The sequence below is a fragment of the Thermobia domestica genome, unplaced genomic scaffold (genome assembly GCF_964235325.1).
Source record: "Thermobia domestica unplaced genomic scaffold, izTheDome1.hap1.1 HAP1_SCAFFOLD_458, whole genome shotgun sequence".
In the NCBI taxonomy this organism is placed as follows: Eukaryota; Metazoa; Arthropoda; class Insecta; order Zygentoma; family Lepismatidae; genus Thermobia; species Thermobia domestica.
This window is the reverse complement of record NW_027656168.1, coordinates 114,730-139,285: the sequence shown is the minus strand read 5'-3', so window position 1 is coordinate 139,285 and position 24,556 is coordinate 114,730. Positions and strand designations below refer to the sequence as shown.

The following is a 24,556-nucleotide window of genomic DNA, read 5'->3' as shown; positions in this document are numbered from 1 at the left end:
AAGCACGCTGTAAGTGAGGGTACGAAGGCTGTTACCAAGTACACAAGCTCTAAGTAAAAATCTTCTTCAAGATTTTTCATTTCAAACGGTCCTTGTCAGGACCAACACATTATTCGAAAGAGTTAAATCACGAAATTTGCTTCATTCTGTTATGTAGAAACACCTTGAAATCCAATTTCTATATGCTGTTAGTAAAAAAGTAAAGCACATAGCGGAGATGTGTCGTGCTTGTATACGAAAGGCATTTACTCGCCGGAGATCTACACTTAGTCATAATAATTTACTTTTAAAAAGTGGTAATACATTCCGTGTTAAGTATAGTAGTAGGTGCACACGGATCGGAAATCAGGTTATTTTAATGTGCCGTGCAAATAAACAGGCTGTTAGTGTAAGAAATAGTGGGTATAACGCTTAGAATATCGATTAATCGCTATGAAATAATGTTGATAAATTATCTCTTGAAAGTACTATAAAATTAATGTTTCTAGTATTTTCGTACTTGAAGGATAATGAAATTTGAAAAAGAGATGCCAACAGCACCTGGTGTTCCCAGGCGGTCACCCATCCAAGTACTGACCAGGCCCGATGCTGCTTGACTTCGGTGATCGGACGAGAACCGGTATATTCAGCATGGTATGGCCGTTGGCGAATGCATATGGCTTCGAGTGAGTTATTGTAGCTACGTAGGTTTGTCGGTGAATACTCAAAAAGACCAGCGCGTGGAAAGCGTTGCTAATTGTTTTAAGTAATGCATGATTACGAAATTATCGTGGTGAACGATGTGAGAATATTCGTCTTTGTGAAAAACAAAATTAGAAAAAGTATACCAACAGCACCTGGTGTTCCCAGGCGGTCACCCATCCAAGTACTGACCAGGCCCGATGCTGCTTGACTTCGGTGATCGGACGAGAACCGGTATATTCAGCATGGTATGGCCGTTGGCAACTACCTTTTCTTCAATGTCCTGTTAAGGAAGTATGTTTTAAGTAAGAATTGACATTATTAACTATAAAGGCAAGCATATTAACGTCGTTAACATTACTTGGAATATACTAATATTCGAATAAATATTTGAATGTTCGAATGATGAGTGATTCGGATGTTCATAGTGCCACTGTGTCCTATCGAGTTTACTATCACGAACCACGTATGAAATTGTATATAAATAAATAAAAATAAATCCTTTATTAAGTATTGATTACAGGAAAAAGGCAAACTTACATTCTTTAATGTACACAATGAAATGTATGAAAGATATTTTTAAGATATGTTTCACTTACCCTTTATAACGCAAGGTAGTTTTCAGTGTAGCATTCTCTTCAGCTGCGAGATAACGTAAGGCAGATGATCATTCAGTCGTGAAGCACTAAAATGTAATATACATTTTAACTATTATCGATAAGAATTATTTACTGCAGGGATGCAAATAAAGTGAGGCAAATTAGTAAATAAAAACCGATACTGTAACTGATAATATAATTAGTTGTATCTGTATTAGTTGTATATACAGTAATCGCACGATTATCCGCGGAGTTGGATGTTGGCATAATCGCGCATAATCAGCAGTATGAGCAGAAAAGGGAAATGAAATGAAATATTTAGATTTACGTCGCATACTTATACCGGTTACGCTAAAGGAGACGGTGATGATGAGTACTGAATGAAGAAAGTGGGAGGAAACGGGAGAAACCCGAGAAAACCCATGAGCACGGTCTTTATGCACGACAAAGTTCACACGGCACGAGCTGGGATTGAATCAGGGACCCCAAGCACCGGAGGCCAAAAAACGGACAAAAAGTCTTTCGTGCAACTTTCGTTTTCGGTAAAAAGTTTACACATAATTTAGAAAGAGTAGTTTTCTGGTCTTTTTATTTCACAAGTTGGTTCATGTCTATATTTTTTACATGCATAAAAAATTTTTCAACTCCCTTGCTTATTTCCTGTTAAAGACCTCTACCTCTGATTGTATTTTTTGCACATATTCTTATTGTTTTCAGACAACATTTCTAAAAGCGTAATTTATCGTCAGCAAGAAAAGAAAAGGAAAGCCTCGGATAGTGGAATGTGTACTGTATATATATATATATATATATATATATATATATATATATATATACGTATTAGTATATAGTTTTATTTTATACGTCTCCTATTATTACACAATGTGCAGATATTGTCAAAGCGCAAGTAAATATGTATAACTCCCCGTTCTGCACTTAATAACTTGAAAGAAGTTCGGGGAAGGTAGTGTAACAGAAAGTGCAAACAGAAATGAGGGTTTAAAGGCATTTAATATTATTCCGTAGTAGTATGATTTTTTGTAAAAAAAAAAATATATATATATATATATATATATATATATATATATATATCTAAACATACATATTCAATGATATAGTAAGAGGTTAGCAGCACTGATAGAACTGCAGAAAGTACAAAACCGTTAATAAGAAAGAGAGAGAGATGGTGGCCGCTTTTGTGCTTTTCATTGGCTAATTCCGAATTGCGCGCGAATACGTACGAGATTTCTTTCTTTTTCCTCTTCGCAGCCCAGATGTTGCCAATTAGAAGTTTTTAGTACTACATTTGTATGAAAATGTTGCCTTTAAGAAATGTGGTTTGCATACAGAGAAAAGAGCAAAATGAATATTTACCTTAGTGGGCATGAAAAAAGACGAAACATTTTGCAAGATGGACACACGAACTTCCTTAATGCAGGCGTTCAGTACATTATTGTAAAGAAAAAAACACTAAAAAGAATTACTTCAATATCCCTAGCAACATTCAACAATTCATAGAGAAAAATCTTTATTTTGAGAACAATGGAAAACTATGTAATTGTAGATAACTACTAAATTTAATGATTAAGGAAAACGTTTAAAACGTTTAGGCCCGGCCCTTCAGAAAGAAAGTGCACAGAATATTCTCTCATGGAAGCAATTGCAAAATCAACATTTTGTTTGCAGTTATAATTAGAGGATCTATATACAGGGTGTTCGAAAAAGAATGTATCCTCTTGAAAGAAAATATTCTCTGGGCCCCTAATCCTTTATATACCGAAAGGAAGTTTGTATAGCATTTTTTCTTACCTTCGTTAGAAGAATTGAAAGTGACTACTATCGTGACACGGGAGATATTTAATCGATAGTCGAATTACTCACATACTCGAATGAACACGTCTCTTGTAAGGAGAGGAAAGGCTTCTGTGATCCGCTATCGCAGCTGTGTCATATCTGCAGAGAATGTTAGGACACAAACGTGATCTTTGAGAGCCTCGTGAAAAGAAGTCGCATAGTATCATGTGTGGAGACATCGGGGCCATCTGAAGAACGCTTCATCATTAGGACCAAGGGCGAGTTACGAAACACTCTGGGATATATTTATTAACATAACTTCTCGTCATTCTGCAAGTGTGGTGGAGCTCCATCCTATTGGAAAAGGAAACCTCGGGAGCCCTCTTCATGTGTAGGTATCGTTCACATCTGAAGCATGTGAAGATAGATTACTGTACTATCGTGTACCTAAAATCATTTTCTACGAATACGAACATGTCTACACTGAAGGCAGTGCAGCTCTTTTTCTCTTTTTTTTGGTCATGTATTGTAACGCGGGGCAATGCACACAATAACATGTAATGTTGTGTATCATCATAAAGGGCCAGGGCGATGATTGGATCTTGATGGACGTGGAGAACTGATAGGTGATGTGAGTGGTATTGTGATCTATGGTTGTATGTTTACTGATGAATGCATAAGGAGAGGTGAAGGGGTTGCCTTTTTTTTTATGTCGATCGGGAGGGAAGCGATTGGGAAACTTTTGACTTTGTTTTTCAACCGAATATATTGATTGAATAGGTCGCCGACAATTTTACGGGGCGTCACGTCGTTGCCTTTTTCATGTCGATCGCGAGCGAAGCGAGCGTTTTTTTTTTTTTTTTTTTTTTTTTTTTTTTTTTTTTACCGACAATATGTATTGAATCGGTTGCCAACACCTTTAGGGGCGCGTCACGTCCTTCTTTCTGTGCTGATCGCGAGCGAAGCGAGCGCGAAATTTTTGACTTTTTTTTTTTTTTTTTTTTTTTACCCACAATATTTATTCAATCGGTCGCCAACACTTTTAGGGGTGCGTCACGTCCTCTTTTCTCTGCTGATCGCGAGCGAAGCGAGCGCGAAATTTTGACCTTTTTTTCTCTTTTTAATTCTTTTTTTTCTTTAAGAAAAAATATTGATTTCATAGGTCGCGAACATTTTTACGGGATGCAACATCGTTTATTTGTTTTTCCAACCGTCTTTCTGTCTTGAGCCCCCGCCAAGTTAACTTTATGGTGGACAAAAACTATGTGCGGTGGGTTACCGCGGGGTTCTCCCGTTTCCTCCCACTTTCTTCATTCCACCACCATTTCAATCATTTCTCATAATCAGCGCCTCTTTTAGCCTAAGCGGCATAACGTGGGACGTAAAACAAAGATTTCCTTTAGTTGCTTTCTGTCTTGATTACGAGCGCGAAATTTTTTACTTTTTTTTTCTTTCTTTTGATATTATTCATTTAATAGGACGGCAACACCTTTACGGGCCGCCGCGTCGTCGTTTACACTTCTTCAGCCCATATTCTTTCTGCTTGTTCGTTTTCCGGCATCTTGTTATCACCGCCCGCGGCAATGCCTATGTCTTTCATCGCTTTTTGAAGCAAATCTTTAATAAATATGCACTCTCACATTTGTACTAATATGCATACCACAGTGGATAGACTGTAACTAGGAAAGCAGAAGCCTGCATATCATATTATTTAACAGTTGAAAGTGAACTGTCATTTTAAGTTTGATTTTGATCAGATGAGTGCAGTTCAACTCGTCGACAATTGTGAAGATTCTCGAGGTTAGGGACCATCCATTTTGTGCTTTGTAATGAAAATGGCTGCAGCCAAACTTCTCTGATCTGAATGAAACTTGGCATGATGATACATCTTGACCTGCTCTACAAGTTTATTTAGTATTTTCCGTTGCGCAGGCTTTTGCTTCTCCAGGTTCTCCCATGGAACTGAGAAACGTATTCAGTCGAACTTCTGCGGTAAGTCAGTATATCATCCTGAGAAGTTTGATCGAGATAGCAGAGGTTCGACTATTCGTTTTTCAATTCCATGTGATATTACAACACGGTGAACTAAATTTATATAGAAACACTTTGATTTTGTTTTGTTTTTTGCTAGCATTAAACTGAGAAAATGTTATTCAATAGACAGAGAACACCACTCAAAGAAAAGTACATCATAAGAATATATATATGGTTGCTGTGGTTCTCGGTTTAATTTGCTAGTTAAGAAACTTGCTCTAAATAAGTACATCTTACAGGTGAAAAACTAAGCCAGGCGATAGAATTAAATATAAAGTTATACACTTTTATTTTACGTTTACTAGTGTTGGGTTACTACTGTAAAATAAGTCAGTATATATGAAAGATAACTGTATTAGGTACTATTTTCCACCGGCGGTGTATTCTTGCATAGTGTACTTAATGTTTACAAGCGGGGCGCTACTAGTATGGATGCATGACAAGTGCTATTGAAACTCGAAAACTAACTGGTTTCCACTACCCTTGCTTATACGTATACCCGCGTCGCCTTCGCTCCTGTTCACTTTGGACGCACATTCTTGCTATCGCTCAGGCCCCCAGCTTTCTCCTGTTTTGGCTCCCTTAAATAGTATTCGTGCTTTTTATTGGCCACCTGGCAAAGCACTTGTAATGATTTTACACCAGTAACTCTAAAATACATGTGTATTACTTTATTTAATTCTGTCGTCTGCAGAATTTTTTTTTTTTCGTACAAATATGCCTTTTCATGCAGAACACTGAATTTTGCCTGTAAATTTTTGAGAATATGCTGTGACGAAACTTGAGCACCGTTCTTCTTTTCTTTCTTATCACGAGTCTTCTTTAGCCTAATGAGCACAATCATCACACGATAACGACTATTCTTTTCATTTAACTTGTAAACAAGTTGAACTAATAATAATAATTGATGTACAAAGGAGAAGTGTCCTACATATTTGAGGTAAAAAATAAAATAAATATACTTCTACTTCATCCGTGTTTACAAAGTTAAATGTTATCGATTTACAAAAAATGGTCACCTATCCACACACTGACCAGGCTCGACACTGCTTGACCATACATATTAAAACATCGGTCCCACTGAATACACAAGTAGTAAGCACATTCACATAAAAATAATTAGGATTACAGTATATAAAATGCGTTAATTAAAATAGCAAATGCCTTACCTTATCACAGGCGATCCAAAGCCACTGCACATCATCTGCTACGCACACTATATTCCTCCAATATTTCACTCACTTCCTATATCACGCAACAGAAAATATTAATAAAATTCACTTAGCAACATTTTCATTTTTAATCAACAATACGTATAACAATTAAGAATAAAATTAATTGTGAGCACATTGTTATAATTAGAATACTGTTTTTATTCGTTTACAAATATGGGATTAATATAGAGCTGGCAGCAACAATATATACAACTCATCCTGTATGTATCGTAAATCCTAACTTGAGAAGACATCTCTGACGCAAACAATGAGACAAGAAATCAAATACTATATCCGACACATTTGGGGTTTATTGAACTTCAATGTTGGAAGATACCACCTTGTCGGTAGTACAAATGTAATATCCTTACAACACGCGGAACTTTTGCCAGGCATATCTAGGAATTTGGGAAGATTAATTGATATCCTTAATGTGCAATGTATGATTATGACGCATTGTTATGTACACGCAGACGGAACCAGGACAATCTGTAGATGACATTTGCACTGTGTTTGGACAATTTGTTCGCAGAAAGTAACCGTTTTTGTCTATGAATACTTGAGAACATGGAAGGTATGAGATATACATTTTATGCGCAAATATTATAATACAAATCATTGTTAGTTTGGTGGATGCGTGAAAGAAAGAAAAGGAGTAGATTTTTGCAGACGTCCGGATATAAAGCGAGAACTGAGAATACGCATCTATAACATCTATTTTCTTTGTGTTAATGATATCGATGAACTAAACGGGGAAACTAAAATACAACTGTTTGCAGTATAATTCGAAGTATAGTCAAGTGCAGAGGCGTACTCACGGGGTGTCCACCGGGTGCGGACTCCTCGCAAAAGTTCCTAAGTGAACATACATTTGCAGACTTTCTCATTAAATGTAGTTATTAACAGGGAAAATATTGATGTATCATCAATATAAATCTGATCTTACACTTCATCTGTACTCTGTCTGTATCATGTTTTTGTGAAAAAGTAAGTGGAATATTTATCGTGTTTTCGAATGCAGAATAATAGTATATAGACATAGTGGCTTGTAGTATTGGAACCTTGCCCCCCGAAGCTTGGATCCCTTAGAAGAAAAAAAAATGCATGCGCGCCTGGTGAAATGGTTAACGAATTCAGTTCACTCGATGAATCGACAGATAGTAATACACATTTCGACAGATCGACAGCATTCGACAGATACAGACATATGAAAGTAGCACAAGAATTAGGCGAAAGTCCGTGCGTTTCCTCAATTCACGTAGGAAACAACAGAAAATATCAACTACCATAAAATAATCCGTATATATATTTAATTTATTTGGAATAAAATAAATATAGAAACAACCTGTTCATACATAACTACGGTAAGTGCGTTAATTGCTAACGTAAGAACAAATATGAAACAAGGCACAAAATAAAAAAGAAAAATAAAGTTAAAGGGAATAAATATTTAGGCTTGATTGTCATTCGTATTAAGAAGCTGGGTAATAAAATGTTAAAATCTACAGAAAATTATGAAATTAAATCAGGATTTGAAATAAAAGTCTATACATTGGAAGTAGGCCAGGGAGTTTGCAAGGCAGATGTGTGCGACACGCGTTACTTTATAGATTCCCTTCATTGAACTATAGTAAGCAGTACGAAGATGGTACTTTGCGTATAATCACAGGAAGGATTGAAGTTAATTACCATGGTAATATAATTATTTATTGATAAGTATTTCCATGTTAAATTATGAAAATTATAAGCACAAGGAGGGTGAAAAAGTAGTGTGACCGACTTAGCAATGACTGAAACATAAAATAGAAAAGCGAATAAAAACAAATGCCTTTTGAGTTATGTGGAATAAAGTTTCTTCTAGCCAGTAAGGAAGAATAGGATCTGGTGCATTCATTGAATACCTGAAAAAAATCGTTTATCAAAATAGAAGGAAACACACTTATCGTTGTGGCAACTACGAACTTCTGTTTACCTCAGCCCGCCTCAGCAAGTGCTTTCTATCCGGTCCGCGCTCCGTAACCAAACTCAACGCTGCCTGCTAGCGAAAATTTCATTCTTCAGTATCGTTGAGTTTATTGCAGAAAGCAATGGCAGATACGGCATCAGCACCTGCAGCCCCGGCACAGGCTTCTCCTAAGAAGTCTGCAAAGCCTAAGAAACCAAAAACAACACCTTCTCATCCAAGAACATCAGAAATGGTGAACAACGCCATCAAGAATTTGAAGGAAAGGGGAGGAAGTTCACTGCAAGCTATTAAGAAATACATCTCTCAGAACTACAAAGTGGATGCCGAGAAGCTTGCTCCATTTATCAAGAAATACTTGAGAAGTGCAGTTGCTTCTGGGTCTTTGGTTCAGACCAAGGGAAAAGGTGCATCTGGATCGTTTAAGCTTAGTGCTTCATCGCTGAAGGAGAAGCCTGAAGGTGGATCTTCAACCAAGGCGAAACGATCAGCATCAAAGGAGAAGAAGCCTGCGAAAAAGCCAGCAGCTAAACGTCCCAAGAAGACTGGTGAAAAGAAAAAGGCTGCTGCTCCCAAACCTAAGAAATCACCATCTAAAGTGAAGAAGGCAAAAACTCCCAAGAAGCCAAAGGCCCCGAAGCCAAAGAAGGCTACAGCAAAACCGAAAAGTGCTAAGAAGGCTGCACCAAAGAAGAAGTAAATGTGTCAGTAAATCATCTGACATTTTAAAACGGCTCTTTTTAGAGCCATCAAATACTTTGAGAAGAGTAAAATTGTGCTTTTCCTATCATTATCACATGTTCATTCATAGCAATGTATAGTATACACGCAAGGGACTTTGAGTTTTCTTTTTAACCGAAGCACTTCTTGATGTAAGTGCTTTATAACAGAGGGGAATTGAGGGTGGGGAAAGAAAGCTTTCACGGGTGTCAAGAATGGTGTACTCGAAAAAAAATGGGGAACACATTACGTAATGTCAATTTGTGATCACTTACTTTTTCCTTGTTCCTATCTTCAAGTAGCGAAACAGTACAGAAAACGCACTTAATGCATTTGTTAGAAAAACTTTTGCAGGCTGACTGGGTTCGATTCTCGGTGGGAGCTCAAATGTTTCGCATTGCACGTTAATAAGTAGGTCCACGTTTGAAACAGCCTTGCTGCTGAAAGGGACACTAAACTAAAATCAACTCTTTTCAAGGCTGGGGTGAAAGAAATGTTCGAACTTATTACAACTCGTGAAAGTGAAGTAGACTATGTTTCAATTTAACGTCGTACTATTATGATTTTTATGATAAAGGAGACGGGTGATTACGCCTAATGAATGATGGAAATACTGGTGTAATGAGAAAGTGTTAGGAAAAGGGAACACGCTAATAACCACGGATACCGTCTTATAATTCGTAATATTGCTATAAAGAAAAATAGTAACACCAGCAGAAATGTAGGTGTACAATTGAACTGATGTTAAGTACAAACAGACACTTAAAGAAAGTTTAGTTTAACGTTTGCATTCAACAGCAGCGACCTCTGACAAAATAATATTACTTTTGCTACCTTGGAAGAAGTACATATTTCGCCTGCGAGTTCTATCAGATTAATAACGTTGAGAAGGGCAAACAGTGGTTGAATCGAAGTTAAGTTATGCAACATATGGCAAAATCGAACCCTTGACCACATAAAACGAAGATAATCAATCGGTAAACATAGGGGAAAACTAAAGAATATACTTGAAAGATAGGATGATATACGAAACGACAGGAAAACGAAGGTAGATGTATTAACTATGCAACATACGGCGTGAGAATTTAAAAAAAAAAGATAACAAGTATGGACAAGATCCTTGTTAGGATAACAGCATCTCTAAGTAGTGTATTGGTCCTAAAAAGGACCGTTTTTGAACTCAGTGCCAGAACTTCAAACTTAAGCACGTTCCCCACGGATGCGGCGAGCAAGCTGAATGTCCTTAGGCATGATTGTGACTCTCTTTGCGTGAATAGCACACAAGTTGGTGTCTTCGAAAAGCCCTACAAGGTAAGCTTCACTTGCCTCCTGTAAAGCCATGACAGCTGAGCTTTGGAAGCGAAGATCTGTCTTGAAATCTTGTGCAATTTCTCGGACGAGTCGTTGGAAGGGCAGCTTGCGGATGAGCAATTCAGTGCTCTTCTGGTAACGACGAATTTCTCGGAGAGCCACAGTACCAGGCCTGTAACGATGGGGCTTTTTCACTCCACCGGTAGCTGGAGCACTCTTTCTTGCAGCTTTGGTGGCAAGCTGCTTTCGAGGAGCTTTGCCTCCAGTAGATTTCCTAGCTGTCTGCTTGGTACGTGCCATTGCAACTGTCACGACTTGTTTCAAATAATTGCGCGCTGAATGAAGTCAAGTTATATAAAGAGCAAAACCGTTAAATCAAGCTATTTCTCATTGGATAAAGTCAGTCGAAAAGGACAGTTCTCATTGGCTTAGACACGTTTTGTGTTTTTCCTCCGTGCTTTCCCTGCATGATCGAAGGAACAAAACCACGAGTCTTGGGCTGCTTGGGCTTGTATTTCTCGTGTGTGGTGAGCGAAGCAGTAACATATCGAAATGACAGGACGTGGAAAAGGAGGCAAGGGTCTTGGCAAAGGAGGTGCCAAGCGCCACCGTAAAGTTCTTCGTGACAACATCCAGGGTATCACCAAACCCGCTATTAGGCGTCTTGCTCGCCGTGGTGGTGTGAAGCGTATCTCTGGTCTCATTTATGAAGAGACCCGAGGAGTATTGAAAGTATTCCTGGAGAACGTAATCAGAGATGCTGTTACATACACAGAACACGCCAAGAGGAAGACAGTGACAGCTATGGATGTTGTGTATGCCTTGAAGAGGCAAGGAAGAACCCTGTACGGTTTCGGAGGTTAAGTTGGGGTTCCTCCTATTTTGGATATAAAATTGGCATAAACGGCTCTTTTCAGAGCCAACAAATTTATATAAAGGGAAAGATTTACTTTGTGCGATTTTCTGTTAGATTATAAGAATTCGTGTAACTACATTAAAGCCTTTTGATGCACACTAAATTACAGACGTAGAGAGATTAATTTGAGAAAATCATACGTTTTTTTTTACATTATGTACGTTCATGTATACGTATTCATATCATGTAGCAGTATTAATGCTGGAGAAGGGGTTCTGGTTGGAAATTGGCGATTTGTTGGAAGTAGCGAGCATGAGAGATGCGAAACGCAAGTCGGAATTTCTGTTCTGACAGTAGGATGTACGTATAGAGGCTTATACAACTTCTATACTGTGCTGTGAGGGGCGAATAATGCGTTAGAAACCTGAATCTTGTCCTTTATCTTGTTTACGTGGTCTTGGGTTCGATTTCTTTCTTTTGCGGTAGTGTCTATTGTGATTTACATGTAAATTAATGACACTTCGTAGCGGGTTACTAAAATAAAGAGTAATACAAATATGAGATGTAGGTTAATGCATTGTATACTTCACATTATTTACTAAAGAAAGGCAGTAGTTACAAGAAACCTAGGCTCGCTCGTTGGGCACAGTAGCAAATGAGTTCTGAGATCAGAGAATAAGAGTAGTTGCGTATTACAAACCATATACATATAACACATATCACACAAATATGAATATCGACCTTGCAAAGAATAAATCGTACTTAAGTGTGCATTTAATGTCATTACTATGTTGCAAAAGAAATTTAGGAAAGTTTTCTGATCCGCTCTGTTCATGATGTCATTGGGGCATAGTAATGAACAATAATAAATGTCGAGAACATATTGAACAGAGTAATTTCAGCCAAGCCAACGCAAGAGAGAAACATGAGTGCTTTAAGAATGTTGGAAATTCCTTTGTCTAGCATGAAGTACATGAGAATATGTGGTATGAGGTTTTCTTCCATTGCTGAGAATCTGGGCTCGACTGTCCTGTCCTCTGGGTAATATGAGCCCGATGTACGCAAATATCAAAAAAATGTAGCTAGCGACAATACAAAAGGTAATGATCTTATAATTAATAATGTAGTGGGAACTAAGCACATCGCTGTTTGGAGTATTCTAAAGTTAGTGTGACTTCCTATGGGCTTCAATTACGATCGACGACTACACATATACTAATTAATCGAATAGCAGCGAGAATTTCGAATGAAACTAAGCAACTATCTCAGACACTTTTGATGAGTCTGTATATCGAAAACAATTCATTTCAATCGTAAATCTCCTCTATAAAGGGGTTTGTGGCCCTCATAAGGGCCGATTTGTATGAGATATAGGTCTTACATTTATGCCTTCTTCTCAGTTTTCTTGGGCAGAAGTACAGCTTGAATGTTGGGCAAAACACCACCCTGAGCGATTGTAACTCCAGACAACAACTTGTTTAATTCCTCGTCGTTACGGATAGCTAACTGCAGATGACATGGAATAATCCTAGTCTTCTTGTTGTCACGAGCAGCGTTGCCTGCCAACTCAAGAACTTCAGCTGCCAGGTATTCCATGACTGCAGCCAAATACACGGGAGCGCCAGCACCAACTCGTTCGGCATAGTTACCCTTTCGCAAAAGACGATGGATTCTGCCTACTGGGAATTGAAGGCCAGCCCTGCTGGAGCGGGACTTGCTCTTTCCCTTGACTTTTCCACCTTTGCCGCGACCAGACATTGTTCAATATTCTTTCGTAATAAGATGAGAGGAAAAATTGCGGCCTCCAGAAACAGAAACAGAAAAATAAATAATAAGGACGCCCCTCAGGATAGCCCGCGTCCTGACAGAGTGTAAGGCATCAACCATCTGTCTACATGCCTCTCCTCACATGCAGTTAGTAATCTATAGTATCTGTCGGTTGGGGATGTATGTCGCGGCTTCTATCTTTGACGGAGACATTTTCCGCGGATCTACAGTTGTGTAAATAGAAAGAAAGAAGGGTAAAGAAGAAGATAGGAAAGCGCGAGAGAAGATTTATTATGTTTTGTGAGAGGGACAAAAAACCTGGAAGCCAGGAAAAAACCCCCTATATCGGTCATGCTGCATGCATAAGAATTTACATGGCAAAACCACGTATGAAGGGTGGCAAAAATCCATGTAAACATGTCTGTAATTATATATTGTATCTGTTAAATTAAAAACCTATCTGAATTATTAGTGATACATATCTGTGTTGTCTGTAATGGGGAGTGTATTGTTAGTGGGGTTTGTGTTATTTTTTAAACATGCAATGGCCTCTTCTTGATCCAATGTCGGTGCTGTGGTCGTCATCTGTCTGCAGAGGTAGCGGCTGGTCATCTCCCTACATCTTGGGTGTGCGTGATTTTCGTGTTACTTCCCCTGCGTTGTTTCTTGGTGGCTGCCTGCGGCTTTGTGATGTACAGCTGCCCGTTTGTTGTTGGGATGATGTTGATCGTAGCTTGGAAAATTTTTCTAGTTGTGTTGGAGATTGCTTCGGTTATTACGTGCCTGCTTTCTGGTGGGGTGGTGGAAGTTAATATTGATGTTACCCAAGTTATGATTTTATTTGTCGCCTTTGCTATTGCATCTTCTATTTCTTCCATTGTGGGGGAATTTGGGTTTTTTCGCTCTACATCTTTGTTTTGTTTTTCATTCTTGTTTGCAGCCTGGCTCTGAAAAGGTTTGTCCTTTGAAAAATCTTCTTCTGTGATTACAGTGGGTTTCTTCATTTGGATTTGGTTTTTTGGACGTAGAGGGCAGTAGCTACTCCCTGTCCTGTGTCCAGACATCTTGCAGGTTGCGCAGAATTTCTTGTTTTGTGGAAGGTCACATGGGTTGGTGTGCGAGTTGCCACATCTATTGCATACTCTATCGTTATGACATTGGTGTTTCAGATGCCCATATGAGTAGCAATTCCAACAGGGCATGGGGCGCGGTTGATTTCTTGATTGCTCAACTTTGTAGGTTTTGTTTTCTGTCTTCAGTCCGTGAGTGATTAATTTGTTGACGTCTTCTAGTTTGGTGGAGAATAGTCTCACTAGTGAAGTTGGTCCATTGGTTGTTTTTATTCTCGTTATGGATGAGAAATGAACACCTTGTTTGCGTAGTTCTTCTTCGAGTGACTTTACTTCTTGGTTAGGGGGAAATCCTTTAATCACACACGTGAATATGGGGTGTATTTTCGTCTTCCTTATGTTCTTGGGTTCTTCGTACTGTGTAACTTCCTTTGACTTTGCTTTGGTTTCTGATTGGTTGCCGTTTTCAAAAAAGCTGGAATCTGATTGGTCTTCCTGGTGTAAGGTGCTTGATTCACTGCTGCTTCCTGATTGGTTGTTCTGTCTTAGGTTGCTTGGTGCGCTGCTGTCCTCTGATTGGCTGCTCTGCTTCTGGATAGTTTTAACACTGCTGCACTGTGATTGGTTGTTCTTGCCGTGTTTGCTGGGTTCTGATTGGTTGTTCGCTGTACGTCTATGCTGGTCCTGGTAAGGGCCGGAGGCCTGATTTTCAGTATGGTTAACGTTGGTTTCCACCTGTGAGTGGTGGCTTTTCACCTGTGTTTGAGTGTTTTTCACCTGTATGTGAAGGGTTTCTTCCCTTTTGGGTTCGGCTCTCTCCTGTGTGGGTCTTGGGTTTTCCACTCTTATTGGTTGCTGTTCTAAAGCTTTCTTGTTTTTTCCTCTTCTTCGGACTACATGAAATTCTCCATCTTCTGGGTTTGGATTTCCTGACGCCGTCTCGTTTGGAGCATTGTTGTTGCTGACACTGATTTCTTCCTCTGGGTTCGCTTGTGAAGTCTCTGCCTCGTCATGGGAACTATCTGGCCAGTTGAACGAAGTATCTAGCACAACATGCCTACCAAAATCTTCTGGTTCGAATGCTTTCAGGAATTTTTGCCGTGTGGCCTCATTTCTGAAGCACACTTTGGTTTGTTGTCCATCATCTATCACTAGGAAGTCGTCTTCGAGTTTCTCTACTCTGCTTTGCTTGTTGTCTTCTTTAGATTCAGGGCGTCTTCTGGGTGTGGTTGTTCCATCCTTGGCGTTCCAGAGCACTGGATCTTCTTCTGTTGGTGTTTTCCTGACTGGTGGCTTCTTTGGAGGGCGGGGCATGGCTCTAATAAGGGCCGTATTTGCACTATCTAAAAGGTTTTTTTTTTTTTTCTAGTTTGAGTATGGTGCCTCTCTATGCTATCCCAGAGAGATAATATTGCGTTCCCGTCAGCCGACTGTCGCCAAAGGCTGTACAACCTATATGGCCAGCGCGAAGCTTGACGCACAATAGGGGGTCAAGCCGACGGAAAACAATGTTTATTTCTCCAGGAAGCGGTGTGTGTGATGAATCAAGTCAGTTTTGTTACTACTTCAAGCGTGCACCCGAGTGCATCAAATGAAAAGCAAGGCAGTTGGCGCGAATTGAAACACGTACTGTAATTTAAATGAAGTCGATAAATCGGCGGACACATCTAATTTTGCTGAACGAGTGAGTCATCATGCCACCAAAAACTAGCGGAAAGGCTGCAAAGAAGGCTGGTAAAGCCCAAAAGAATATCTCCAAGGGAGATAAGAAGAAGAAGAGGAGGAGGAAGGAGAGCTATGCCATTTACATCTACAAAGTTTTGAAGCAAGTGCATCCTGACACTGGCATATCTAGCAAAGCTATGAGTATCATGAACAGCTTTGTTAATGACATCTTCGAGCGTATTGCTGCTGAAGCTTCTCGTTTGGCCCATTACAATAAGCGGTCAACTATCACCAGCCGGGAAATCCAAACAGCTGTGCGCCTTCTTTTGCCTGGTGAACTTGCCAAGCACGCTGTAAGTGAGGGTACGAAGGCTGTTACCAAGTACACAAGCTCTAAGTAAAAATCTTCTTCAAGATTTTTCATTTCAAACGGTCCTTGTCAGGACCAACACATTATTCGAAAGAGTTAAATCACGAAATTTGCTTCATTCTGTTATGTAGAAACACCTTGAAATCCAATTTCTATATGCTGTTAGTAAAAAAGTAAAGCACATAGCGGAGATGTGTCGTGCTTGTATACGAAAGGCATTTACTCGCCGGAGATCTACACTTAGTCATAATAATTTACTTTTAAAAAGTGGTAATACATTCCGTGTTAAGTATAGTAGTAGGTGCACACGGATCGGAAATCAGGTTATTTTAATGTGCCGTGCAAATAAACAGGCTGTTAGTGTAAGAAATAGTGGGTATAACGCTTAGAATATCGATTAATCGCTATGAAATAATGTTGATAAATTATCTCTTGAAAGTACTATAAAATTAATGTTTCTAGTATTTTCGTACTTGAAGGATAATGAAATTTGAAAAAGAGATGCCAACAGCACCTGGTGTTCCCAGGCGGTCACCCATCCAAGTACTGACCAGGCCCGATGCTGCTTGACTTCGGTGATCGGACGAGAACCGGTATATTCAGCATGGTATGGCCGTTGGCGAATGCATATGGCTTCGAGTGAGTTATTGTAGCTACGTAGGTTTGTCGGTGAATACTCAAAAAGACCAGCGCGTGGAAAGCGTTGCTAATTGTTTTAAGTAATGCATGATTACGAAATTATCGTGGTGAACGATGTGAGAATATTCGTCTTTGTGAAAAACAAAATTAGAAAAAGTATACCAACAGCACCTGGTGTTCCCAGGCGGTCACCCATCCAAGTACTGACCAGGCCCGATGCTGCTTGACTTCGGTGATCGGACGAGAACCGGTATATTCAGCATGGTATGGCCGTTGGCAACTACCTTTTCTTCAATGTCCTGTTAAGGAAGTATGTTTTAAGTAAGAATTGACATTATTAACTATAAAGGCAAGCATATTAACGTCGTTAACATTACTTGGAATATACTAATATTCGAATAAATATTTGAATGTTCGAATGATGAGTGATTCGGATGTTCATAGTGCCACTGTGTCCTATCGAGTTTACTATCACGAACCACGTATGAAATTGTATATAAATAAATAAAAATAAATCCTTTATTAAGTATTGATTACAGGAAAAAGGCAAACTTACATTCTTTAATGTACACAATGAAATGTATGAAAGATATTTTTAAGATATGTTTCACTTACCCTTTATAACGCAAGGTAGTTTTCAGTGTAGCATTCTCTTCAGCTGCGAGATAACGTAAGGCAGATGATCATTCAGTCGTGAAGCACTAAAATGTAATATACATTTTAACTATTATCGATAAGAATTATTTACTGCAGGGATGCAAATAAAGTGAGGCAAATTAGTAAATAAAAACCGATACTGTAACTGATAATATAATTAGTTGTATCTGTATTAGTTGTATATACAGTAATCGCACGATTATCCGCGGAGTTGGATGTTGGCATAATCGCGCATAATCAGCAGTATGAGCAGAAAAGGGAAATGAAATGAAATATTTAGATTTACGTCGCATACTTATACCGGTTACGCTAAAGGAGACGGTGATGATGAGTACTGAATGAAGAAAGTGGGAGGAAACGGGAGAAACCCGAGAAAACCCATGAGCACGGTCTTTATGCACGACAAAGTTCACACGGCACGAGCTGGGATTGAATCAGGGACCCCAAGCACCGGAGGCCAAAAAACGGACAAAAAGTCTTTCGTGCAACTTTCGTTTTCGGTAAAAAGTTTACACATAATTTAGAAAGAGTAGTTTTCTGGTCTTTTTATTTCACAAGTTGGTTCATGTCTATATTTTTTACATGCATAAAAAATTTTTCAACTCCCTTGCTTATTTCCTGTTAAAGACCTCTACCTCTGATTGTATTTTTTGCACATATTCTTATTGTTTTCAGACAACATTTCTAAAAGCGTAATTTATCGTCAGCAAGAAAAGAAAAGGAAAGCCTCGGATAGTGGAATGTGTACTGTATATATATATATATATATATATATATATATATATATATATATACGTATTAGTATATAGTTTTATTTTATACGTCTCCTATTATTACACAATGTGCAGATATTGTCAAAGCGCAAGTAAATATGTATAACTCCCCGTTCTGCACTTAATAACTTGAAAGAAGTTCGGGGAAGGTAGTGTAACAGAAAGTGCAAACAGAAATGAGGGTTTAAAGGCATTTAATATTATTCCGTAGTAGTATGATTTTTTGTAAAAAAAATATATATATATATATATATATATATATATATATATATATATATATATCTAAACATACATATTCAATGATATAGTAAGAGGTTAGCAGCACTGATAGAACTGCAGAAAGTACAAAACCGTTAATAAGAAAGAGAGAGAGATGGTGGCCGCTTTTGTGCTTTTCATTGGCTAATTCCGAATTGCGCGCGAATACGTACGAGATTTCTTTCTTTTTCCTCTTCGCAGCCCAGATGTTGCCAATTAGAAGTTTTTAGTACTACATTTGTATGAAAATGTTGCCTTTAAGAAATGTGGTTTGCATACAGAGAAAAGAGCAAAATGAATATTTACCTTAGTGGGCATGAAAAAAGACGAAACATTTTGCAAGATGGACACACGAACTTCCTTAATGCAGGCGTTCAGTACATTATTGTAAAGAAAAAAACACTAAAAAGAATTACTTCAATATCCCTAGCAACATTCAACAATTCATAGAGAAAAATCTTTATTTTGAGAACAATGGAAAACTATGTAATTGTAGATAACTACTAAATTTAATGATTAAGGAAAACGTTTAGGCCCGGCCCTTCAGAAAGAAAGTGCACAGAATATTCTCTCATGGAAGCAATTGCAAAATCAACATTTTGTTTGCAGTTATAATTAGAGGATCTATATACAGGGTGTTCGAAAAAGAATGTATCCTCTTGAAAGAAAATATTCTCTGGGCCCCTAATCCTTTATATACCGAAAGGAAGTTTGTATAGCATTTTTTCTTACCTTCGTTAGAAGAATTGAAAGTGACTACTATCGTGACACGGGAGATATTTAATCGATAGTCGAATTACTCACATACTCGAATGAACACGTCTCTTGTAAGGAGAGGAAAGGCTTCTGTGATCCGCTATCGCAGCTGTGTCATATCTGCAGAGAATGTTAGGACACAAACGTGATCTTTGAGAGCCTCGTGAAAAGAAGTCGCATAGTATCATGTGTGGAGACATCGGGGCCATCTGAAGAACGCTTCATCATTAGGACCAAGGGCGAGTTACGAAACACTCTGGGATATATTTATTAACATAACTTCTCGTCATTCTGCAAGTGTGGTGGAGCTCCATCCTATTGGAAAAGGAAACCTCGGGAGCCCTCTTCATGTGTAGGTATCGTTCACATCTGAAGCATGTGAAGATAGATTACTGTACTATCGTGTACCTAAAATCATTTTCTACGAATACGAACATGTCTACACTGAAGGCAGTGCAGCTCTTTTTCTCTTTTTTTTGGTCATGTATTGTAACGCGGGGCAATGCACACAATAACATGTAATGTTGTGTATCATCATAAAGGGCCAGGGCGATGATTGGATCTTGATGGACGTGGAGAACTGATAGGTGATGTGAGTGGTATTGTGATCTATGGTTGTATGTTTACTGATGAATGCATAAGGAGAGGTGAAGGGGTTGCCTTTTTTTTTATGTCGATCGGGAGGGAAGCGATTGGGAAACTTTTGACTTTGTTTTTCAACCGAATATATTGATTGAATAGGTCGCCGACAATTTTACGGGGCGTCACGTCGTTGCCTTTTTCATGTCGATCGCGAGCGAAGCGAGCGTTTTTTTTTTTTTTTTTTTTTTTTTTTTTTACCGACAATATGTATTGAATCGGTTGCCAACACCTTTAGGGGCGCGTCACGTCCTTCTTTCTGTGCTGATCGCGAGCGAAGCGAGCGCGAAATTTTTGACTTTTTTTTTTTTTTTTTTTTTTACCCACAATATTTATTCAATCGGTCGCCAACACTTTTAGGGGTGCGTCACGTCCTCTTTTCTCTGCTGATCGCGAGCGAAGCGAGCGCGAAATTTTGACCTTTTTTTCTCTTTTTAATTCTTTTTTTTCTTTAAGAAAAAATATTGATTTCATAGGTCGCGAACATTTTTACGGGATGCAACATCGTTTATTTGTTTTTCCAACCGTCTTTCTGTCTTGAGCCCCCGCCAAGTTAACTTTATGGTGGACAAAAACTATGTGCGGTGGGTTACCGCGGGGTTCTCCCGTTTCCTCCCACTTTCTTCATTCCACCACCATTTCAATCATTTCTCATAATCAGCGCCTCTTTTAGCCTAAGCGGCATAACGTGGGACGTAAAACAAAGATTTCCTTTAGTTGCTTTCTGTCTTGATTACGAGCGCGAAATTTTTTACTTTTTTTTTCTTTCTTTTGATATTATTCATTTAATAGGACGGCAACACCTTTACGGGCCGCCGCGTCGTCGTTTACACTTCTTCAGCCCATATTCTTTCTGCTTGTTCGTTTTCCGGCATCTTGTTATCACCGCCCGCGGCAATGCCTATGTCTTTCATCGCTTTTTGAAGCAAATCTTTAATAAATATGCACTCTCACATTTGTACTAATATGCATACCACAGTGGATAGACTGTAACTAGGAAAGCAGAAGCCTGCATATCATATTATTTAACAGTTGAAAGTGAACTGTCATTTTAAGTTTGATTTTGATCAGATGAGTGCAGTTCAACTCGTCGACAATTGTGAAGATTCTCGAGGTTAGGGACCATCCATTTTGTGCTTTGTAATGAAAATGGCTGCAGCCAAACTTCTCTGATCTGAATGAAACTTGGCATGATGATACATCTTGACCTGCTCTACAAGTTTATTTAGTATTTTCCGTTGCGCAGGCTTTTGCTTCTCCAGGTTCTCCCATGGAACTGAGAAACGTATTCAGTCGAACTTCTGCGGTAAGTCAGTATATCATCCTGAGAAGTTTGATCGAGATAGCAGAGGTTCGACTATTCGTTTTTCAATTCCATGTGATATTACAACACGGTGAACTAAATTTATATAGAAACACTTTGATTTTGTTTTGTTTTTTGCTAGCATTAAACTGAGAAAATGTTATTCAATAGACAGAGAACACCACTCAAAGAAAAGTACATCATAAGAATATATATATGGTTGCTGTGGTTCTCGGTTTAATTTGCTAGTTAAGAAACTTGCTCTAAATAAGTACATCTTACAGGTGAAAAACTAAGCCAGGCGATAGAATTAAATATAAAGTTATACACTTTTATTTTACGTTTACTAGTGTTGGGTTACTACTGTAAAATAAGTCAGTATATATGAAAGATAACTGTATTAGGTACTATTTTCCACCGGCGGTGTATTCTTGCATAGTGTACTTAATGTTTACAAGCGGGGCGCTACTAGTATGGATGCATGACAAGTGCTATTGAAACTCGAAAACTAACTGGTTTCCACTACCCTTGCTTATACGTATACCCGCGTCGCCTTCGCTCCTGTTCACTTTGGACGCACATTCTTGCTATCGCTCAGGCCCCCAGCTTTCTCCTGTTTTGGCTCCCTTAAATAGTATTCGTGCTTTTTATTGGCCACCTGGCAAAGCACTTGTAATGATTTTACACCAGTAACTCTAAAATACATGTGTATTACTTTATTTAATTCTGTCGTCTGCAGAATTTTTTTTTTTTCGTACAAATATGCCTTTTCATGCAGAACACTGAATTTTGCCTGTAAATTTTTGAGAATATGCTGTGACGAAACTTGAGCACCGTTCTTCTTTTCTTTCTTATCACGAGTCTTCTTTAGCCTAATGAGCACAATCATCACACGATAACGACTATTCTTTTCATTTAACTTGTAAACAAGTTGAACTAATAATAATAATTGATGTACAAAGGAGAAGTGTCCTACATATTTGAGGTAAAAAATAAAATAAATATACTTCTACTTCATCCGTGTTTACAAAGTTAAATGTTATCGATTTACAAAAAATGGTCACCTATCCACACACTGACCAGGCTCGACACTGCTTGACCATACATATTAAAACATCGGTCCCACTGAATACACAAGTAGTAAGCACATTCACATAAAAATAATTAGGATTACAGTATATAAAATGCGTTAATTAAAATAGCAAATGCCTTACCTTATCACAGGCGATCCAAAGCCACTGCACATCATCTGCTACGCACACTATATTCCTCCAATATTTCACTCACTTCCTATATCACGCAACAGAAAATATTAATAAAATTCACTTAGCAACATTTTCATTTTTAATCAACAATACGTATAACAATTAAGAATAAAATTAATTGTGAGCACATTGTTATAATTAGAATACTGTTTTTATTCGTTTACAAATATGGGATTAATATAGAGCTGGCAGCAACAATATATACAACTCATCCTGTATGTATCGTAAATCCTAACTTGAGAAGACATCTCTGACGCAAACAATGAGACAAGAAATCAAATACTATATCCGACACATTTGGGGTTTATTGAACTTCAATGTTGGAAGATACCACCTTGTCGGTAGTACAAATGTAATATCCTTACAACACGCGGAACTTTTGCCAGGCATATCTAGGAATTTGGGAAGATTAATTGATATCCTTAATGTGCAATGTATGATTATGACGCATTGTTATGTACACGCAGACGGAACCAGGACAATCTATAGATGACATTTGCACTGTGTTTGGACAATTTGTTCGCAGAAAGTAACCGTTTTTGTCTATGAATACTTGAGAACATGGAAGGTATGAGATATACATTTTATGCGCAAATATTATAATACAAATCATTGTTAGTTTGGTGGATGCGTGAAAGAAAGAAAAGGAGTAGATTTTTGCAGACGTCCGGATATAAAGCGAGAACTGAGAATACGCATCTATAACATCTATTTTCTTTGTGTTAATGATATCGATGAACTAAACGGGGAAACTAAAATACAACTGTTTGCAGTATAATTCGAAGTATAGTCAAGTGCAGAGGCGTACTCACGGGGTGTCCACCGGGTGCGGACTCCTCGCAAAAGTTCCTAAGTGAACATACATTTGCAGACTTTCTCATTAAATGTAGTTATTAACAGGGAAAATATTGATGTATCATCAATATAAATCTGATCTTACACTTCATCTGTACTCTGTCTGTATCATGTTTTTGTGAAAAAGTAAGTGGAATATTTATCGTGTTTTCGAATGCAGAATAATAGTATATAGACATAGTGGCTTGTAGTATTGGAACCTTGCCCCCCGAAGCTTGGATCCCTTAGAAGAAAAAAAAATGCATGCGCGCCTGGTGAAATGGTTAACGAATTCAGTTCACTCGATGAATCGACAGATAGTAATACACATTTCGACAGATCGACAGCATTCGACAGATACAGACATATGAAAGTAGCACAAGAATTAGGCGAAAGTCCGTGCGTTTCCTCAATTCACGTAGGAAACAACAGAAAATATCAACTACCATAAAATAATCCGTATATATATTTAATTTATTTGGAATAAAATAAATATAGAAACAACCTGTTCATACATAACTACGGTAAGTGCGTTAATTGCTAACGTAAGAACAAATATGAAACAAGGCACAAAATAAAAAAGAAAAATAAAGTTAAAGGGAATAAATATTTAGGCTTGATTGTCATTCGTATTAAGAAGCTGGGTAATAAAATGTTAAAATCTACAGAAAATTATGAAATTAAATCAGGATTTGAAATAAAAGTCTATACATTGGAAGTAGGCCAGGGAGTTTGCAAGGCAGATGTGTGCGACACGCGTTACTTTATAGATTCCCTTCATTGAACTATAGTAAGCAGTACGAAGATGGTACTTTGCGTATAATCACAGGAAGGATTGAAGTTAATTACCATGGTAATATAATTATTTATTGATAAGTATTTCCATGTTAAATTATGAAAATTATAAGCACAAGGAGGGTGAAAAAGTAGTGTGACCGACTTAGCAATGACTGAAACATAAAATAGAAAAGCGAATAAAAACAAATGCCTTTTGAGTTATGTGGAATAAAGTTTCTTCTAGCCAGTAAGGAAGAATAGGATCTGGTGCATTCATTGAATACCTGAAAAAAATCGTTTATCAAAATAGAAGGAAACACACTTATCGTTGTGGCAACTACGAACTTCTGTTTACCTCAGCCCGCCTCAGCAAGTGCTTTCTATCCGGTCCGCGCTCCGTAACCAAACTCAACGCTGCCTGCTAGCGAAAATTTCATTCTTCAGTATCGTTGAGTTTATTGCAGAAAGCAATGGCAGATACGGCATCAGCACCTGCAGCCCCGGCACAGGCTTCTCCTAAGAAGTCTGCAAAGCCTAAGAAACCAAAAACAACACCTTCTCATCCAAGAACATCAGAAATGGTGAACAACGCCATCAAGAATTTGAAGGAA

The 24,556-nt window shown here is 38.2% G+C and overlaps 4 non-coding genes across 4 annotated transcripts; all 4 read right to left on the bottom strand.

Annotated features, from left to right (window-relative positions):
* Positions 1-528: 528 nt before the first annotated feature.
* LOC145676891 (5S ribosomal RNA) lies at positions 529-647 on the bottom strand. Its single transcript, XR_014129508.1, has one exon. It is a non-coding gene; the product is annotated as a 5S ribosomal RNA (ribosomal RNA).
* Positions 648-824: 177 nt separating this feature from the next.
* On the bottom strand, positions 825-943 carry LOC145676900 (5S ribosomal RNA). The gene has a single exon (XR_014129517.1). It is a non-coding gene; the product is annotated as a 5S ribosomal RNA (ribosomal RNA).
* Positions 944-16,546: 15,603 nt separating this feature from the next.
* On the bottom strand, positions 16,547-16,665 carry LOC145676890 (5S ribosomal RNA). Its single transcript, XR_014129507.1, has one exon. It is a non-coding gene; the product is annotated as a 5S ribosomal RNA (ribosomal RNA).
* Positions 16,666-16,842: 177 nt separating this feature from the next.
* Positions 16,843-16,961, bottom strand: LOC145676898 (5S ribosomal RNA). Its single transcript, XR_014129515.1, has one exon. It is a non-coding gene; the product is annotated as a 5S ribosomal RNA (ribosomal RNA).
* Positions 16,962-24,556: the final 7,595 nt, after the last annotated feature.